Source organism: Rhododendron vialii, chromosome 7a (genome assembly GCF_030253575.1).
Source record: "Rhododendron vialii isolate Sample 1 chromosome 7a, ASM3025357v1".
Taxonomy (NCBI): Eukaryota; Viridiplantae; Streptophyta; class Magnoliopsida; order Ericales; family Ericaceae; genus Rhododendron; species Rhododendron vialii.
Window position 1 is genome coordinate 21,556,142 of NC_080563.1, and position 6,256 is coordinate 21,562,397.

Sequence of the window (6,256 nt, forward strand, 5' to 3'; positions counted from 1 at the left end):
ATTATGCCCCAATCTTGAATCTGGTTTATAACCATTGGCTAGCATCACTTTTGGCGACCATCCTGTCATTGGCTCTCTCTCTCTCTCTCTCTCTCTCTCTCTCTCTCTCTCTCTCTCTCTCGTTTGCGCCCATCAAGGTTAGAGAAGCTTTACAACATGAGTGCATATAACTAGGCCCCTTAAACCCCCACCACTAGGTAGCCCAACGTATAAAGTTATCTTTGTTACGAACCGTAAATCTAGAGGTCTTGCATTCAAGGCACTGCCTGACTTGCCCAAGTATCCGTGTTTTGTGGGTGATAGAAAGTATTGCAGTGTCTAAAGTAAGAGGTTTCCTCGTCTCCCGAAGTACAAAAGCAAAATACTTCAATGGATTATTTTGTGACTCGGACTTCATGTTGTATGGTAGGTTGGAAGTGGTGGTAACATGCTAGTAAAATCTGTATGACACTATCTATTTCTCTAATATATAAAGGGAGAGCACCCTTGGGTGTGGACTCCCTTAGAAGCTGACTCACATTTTCCTTTTCCAAAATTGCCACAAACAAACAAAGGAATTTACTTTTAAAAGTACGATACACACCTATTAACCGTAAGGCTAGAAAAGTAAAAACAGAGACAAATTACCCACTACCCACATTCAACTTTGTGCAACTGCAGACCTCCGTTGCGGATAAAAAAATAAACTGCACACCTGTGATCAGTCAATTGTCTCCTCCTGTAGAGTAAATTCTGAAAATCCATGGTTCCCAAGAGCTTTGAACATCCGTCCAATGCTTCACACAAAATTCATGAAGTAGGTACTGAATACCTTTCATTCTCTCATAATCCTTCTCTCTCTCTCTCTCTCTCTCTCTCTCTCTTAATCCCTCTCTTTCTCAGTCACTCTGTTTTGGGCGGGAATGGATTCTCATCTTTTGGTTGCGTTGCTAGGATAGAGGAATTCGACAAAAGAAGACTCTTCTGAAGGAGCATCCCAACAACATTTCACACCCGATTGCCCCATGGTGATTCTTTTTCCCTATTTTGTTTCTTTTTCGAATCCGTGGAGTAGTAGGGCTTCTTTAATCTCCCACTAGAGGCCGCGGGGCATACGCTATCCGTGTGTAAGTTGGATTTTTACAAAATTTGTGAAAAATCGATCAAACATTAAATGGAAAGAAATTATGAAAATTTTGACAAAATCCGACTTGTACACGCATTGTGTGTGCGCCGGCCTCTTACATCTTTAATTTTGGTATAAATAAAGTGTGATATTTGCAAAATAAAAAATACAAAAGCAAAACAAGGCACTGTTCCACACCCTTAAGAATGGGCACCTTCCCCAAGGAGATGAAATACTGAAAAATCTATCAACAGCCTGAGCTGACCTAGCTCCCTCTGATGGTTCGTGTAAATTTTGTAGTTTCCTAGTCCTTTTTTCTTTTATCGGCGAGAAGTATTGTTAGATAGTTAGATTAGCATATTGTCTCTGAGTCTTCAATAGTCATCTGCTTTTCGCTAATACAATGCTTGCATTTTCAGAAATTTCCCCAAAGAACTACTATGATAGCATATAAAGCTATATACGACTTTGTAGTTCTTATACGCACAAAGAGTAGGCAAGATAAGTTGGGAGAGAGAGAGAGAGAGAGAGAGAGAGAGAGAGAGAGAGAGAGAGAGAGAGAGAGAGCTGCGATTTTAACCAAACTAAAGGAGGGAGCACATCTAGCAGACACTGCTTGGAACCATTGCAGTGGAAGAAAGACCTGGAACTGGTGCTTGAACAAACCAATTGCAGTGGAAGAGACCTGGAGCAGGGGTGCGAAGATAGATATTCCCTGTACATGAACCCCGAACAGACTCCTGAAAACTTCTATCATTTCCCATACAGATTGTCAGGGCAAGCTGATGTACTTTAGGTTAACTAATGCTTTGGTGACCATGTCTCCGCACCACATTTTGGGTACCATGTGATATGTCACTCCTGTATTGGTAAAATGTTCCTCATTTGTCTTGTAGAGTATATTTTACTAATATGTGTGGCCCGTGATCTCTTGTGGCTCGTATCCTTCCTCCGTTGGTTCAGTTGTTGCCTAGCCTTCTCCACGCCGCCTGCACAATGAACGCACGACTAAGACCTGGCCGGGGGTTGCCCGGCAAGGCCCTCCGGCGAGAGGATAAGTGCGTGTAGGAGGAGAGGAAAGAGACTAGGGTTTTGAATGGGTAGTTGCGTATGAGAGTGCGTACCTTTTCAAGGGCGTTATCCTTCAGTATTTATAGAATTTCCTTGACTTGCTCCCCAAGCACGGGCACGTGTCTTGCACGGGTCAGGCAACGTCGTCATGACGTCGCCGGACGGATCTGGTAACCGTTTTGGTGTGAGCTGGCACACTTCACGTGCGCTCATGATTATCCTTTGGTGTAACCGCCTCAGCACGCGGGACGCACGTGAGTGCGCAGGTGGCCGAGCCCGACTGGTCGTGCGGGTAGCCGAGCATAAGGGTAGCCGAACCTGAAGGGACTTTGGGCCAAGCAAAAGTTCGTCTACGGGTCCACCTCTCCAGGGTGGCCGAGCTTGGCACGGTTCTTTCCGTTCTGAATGCAAGGTGACGGCAACAACCGACGACGACCAACGATAGGTGTGGCTAAGCTGTTGCCGAGCACAACGAAGCAAGAGTCGAGTTCGGTCCTCTACAATAGCCCCTCAATCTCTACTGACGCCGAGCGCGTAGTAGGGATTGACGTGAGCTCCACTGGCCGAACATACTTCTTTGCCGATCATGAAATAGGGTAGCTGGACAGAATTTCGCCGAGCCCAATATTTTACAAACCGTCACAAATCATGGACTATTGTAGGAACGCCAGGTGTCCATTTCTTGTTGGGTACGGCTGACAGGAGGACGGTTGGCACGCGTGAGGCTCTGTCAAGACATCTCATCACGCCACGCGTCGAGTGCTCATTGGATGCAGGTTCGGCGGTGCAGTGATTTGGGCGGGAAATTTGGACCCCAAACCCTACTTCTATATAAAGGGTTAGGGTTAGAGAGAGAAGCCACCGTCGCTTTCTCTCTCTAAACCTCCATTGCCAGAGCTCTGTCACACGCTCGTTCTCTTTCCAGTCTTGATTTCTCAGCGCCTTGCCACCAAACCTTGCTACAGATCTCAGGTATGAGTCCGCTTTCTGCCTCTCTTCACTTTTTTTGCTATTTCTCCAACTCTTTCTCGATCTTCCTGGGTTTCTTGGAGCGTTTCCTGTTCTATGTGAACAGTACAAGACCTGGGGGTGAACGAACTGTTCATCTTCCCTTCAACCTGTTCTTCCGAGCCCCAGCGAGCATGAGAAAACTGAGTCGTCTGCAGCTGGTGGCTCAAAGGTAGCCGAGCACCTTTCAGGTTCGGCTGGCGGTTCTGCTGGTCAGGAGTTCGCTCCATCTTATGCGCTGGCCGAAGGTAGAGTCGTGACGGTGGAGGACTCGGTGAAGACTGAACCGGGGCTGGCATCTGCTATGCTTCAAGGCCTGGCCTTACCGAAGGACATGGCCAAAATTCCTCAGGGGCTTCAGCCGAGCTTGATCCACGCCGGCGCTTACCTTGTTCAGGTATGATCCGACCCTGATTCTTCGATTATATTCTTTACGTCACCCCAGGCCGACGATCTTTTGTTTGATAGGCTGGGCAGGCCATTCTTCGCTCTACAAAGGATGCCGAGCTCGCCCTTGCCGAGCGCGCCCGCTTTCTCGATGAGTTACGGGTCGAGCGAGAGAAGGTGAGGAGCTACAAAGGGAGCTTGAAGACTGTGAAGGCCCAGGTCGCCGAAGTTGAAAAAGAGAGGGATGAGATGGAGTTGAGGATGAAGAAGGCCGATCAGGAGTTGGCCAAAGTGCTGAGGAGAGAAAAGAGAAAGATGAAGGAGGTTGATGGGGCGGCTTATCAGGCTGGCTTTGACCGAGCCGGTGCCGAATACATGCGGGAGGCTCGGTCAATGGTCAATGACGCCATTAGGATGAGGGTCCCCATCGCCTACCGAGGGGGATACAAGGACGGCGTGACGGCCGCTTGTGGAGTTATGCAGCTGGAGGCTGATACGAATTTGATGAAGTCGATTCCAGCTCCCTCAACTCCCGAGCTCGTCCTTCCGTATACTGAGAAAGAGTGTGCACCTCTCCCTCCGGAGGAATTTCCCGAGAGTGACGACGACGTCGAAGATTTGACCGACGCCGACGTTATTGCCGAAGGTCCTTCAGCCGTGGGGGATGGTGTTGGCGACAAGGCGGATGCTGTCGCCGAGCGAGGATCGGTGAACGTTGATGAAGTTGCTCTGGCCAAGGATGCGGCTGGTCTTGGTGGTTCAGGTGCAGTTGGTGCCGAGGGTGAAGATGCTGCCCAAGTTTGAAGTTGTTGCCGAGGCTGTTGCTTTTTGCTTTTTACTTAGTGATTTTCTTGTTTTTGTTTGAACTTTTTTGGACCGGGCGGATCCGAGTTCGGATTTTATCGTGCCGGATGTAATGATTGTTGGATATTTTGCCGAACTTGAATGGATGTTCTCTTTAATGGATTACTTTGAACTTTTGCAATGCTTTCTTTGGCATATTCTTGCTTGTTTTGTAGTTCGTAGTTAACTGTAGCCCCCGCTTTGGTCTATGTTCGGCTGAATAATACGGATGTTTGGATCAACTTTGTAGTTGCTCAGTTCATGCCGAGCTTTGACCAAAGTAGTGTATGAGAATGGTATAAAGAATGTGCCGAGCATGGTGTTGTGTTCGGTTAAATTAGCGTGGCCACAGGTTTCTTTCATGTGTTTTGTTGGGTTTTGGCCATTTTTGCTTACGTGATATATATCCGTGGCCTCCACTTTGGTCTACGTTCGGTTGAAGCGTATGGATATTTGCTCGACGTTGTAGTTAATAGCTGTAGATTTGCCGAGCCTGGACCAAAGTTGAGTGGAAGTATGGAGAGGAGATAGTGCCGAGCATGTAATTTTGCTCGGTCGTTAATTAACTGATGCGGTTGTGGGTGGTTTGCTCACCAAAATGTGAGTGTAACCAGGCTTTGGCCGACCTCAGTGTCTTGCCGAGCCGAACCGGAGCCCGAATTCCAGCCAGACTGTTTTTGGGCTCGGTGGACCTGATGTCCGTTTTGCTTCTTTTGGGCAGTAATAGTGGCCGAAGCGGAGGCGTAATAGCCGTTTGTGGGTGTGACCGAGGTCATCGTTTGTGGTCGGCTGATATGTGCCGAAGAAAAGCAAAGAGCAAAGATTTGGAATTTGCAAATGACTACTGTAAGATAAGTTTCTTTGATTTCCCAAACATGGAAGTACAAGTTAAAAATAAAAAGACTTGGGCCGAAGCCAACTTAAAGGAAAACAGGATAGTCAGTTGCCGAACATGGAGTACATTGTTCGGGATTTCAATTACATGTACGCCTTCTTGAGATTCTGTGCATTCCATGGGTTAGTGAGTACTTTCCCATTCATGTCCTCCAGCATGTAGGCACCTTCACCAGCAATCTTGACGATACGGAAAGGTCCCTCCCAGTTAGGCTTGAACTTTGTTTTCTTGTTGGCTTGCACAACTTTTCGCCAAACCAAATCGTCCGGCTTGAACTTTTTGATTCTCACGCCACGATTATACCCCTTAGCCACCTGTTGCTGGTAATCGGCAAGGTGCAGGCGAGCGTCATCTCGCTTCTCCTCTGCCAAAATTAGTTCCTGTGTGATGGCGTCGTCGTTTGTTTTCGGGTCAAACGTTTCTGTCCTGAGAGTTGGAAACTTGGACTCCAATGGGATGACGGCTTCCATGCCAAATGCCATTGAAAATGGTGTTTGGCCCGTTGATCGCCTTGGTGTCGATCGGTAGGCCCATAAAACGCGTGGCAGTTCTTCAGCCCATTTTCCTCTTTTGGAGTTCAGTCGACGCTTGATGCCGGCACAGACGGTTTTGTTTGTGGCCTCTGCTTGGCCATTTCCTTGCGGGTAAGCTGGTGTGGAGTTGAAGAAACGTATCCCAAACTCGGCACAAAGGTTTGTGAGGTCCTTGCCGACGAATTGAGTGCCGTTATCAGAGACGATTGCGTAAGGCACGCCGAACCTGGTAACAATGTTTCGCCATACGAATCGTCGAACATCAGCCTCAGTTGTTGTGACGAGAGGTTCAGCTTCAACCCATTTGGAGAAGTAGTCTGTTGCCGTAATCAGAAACTTGAAGCCTCCAGGAGCTGTAGGTAGCTTTCCCACGATGTCGAGCCCCCATTGGGCAAAGGGCCAAGGACTTGTGAT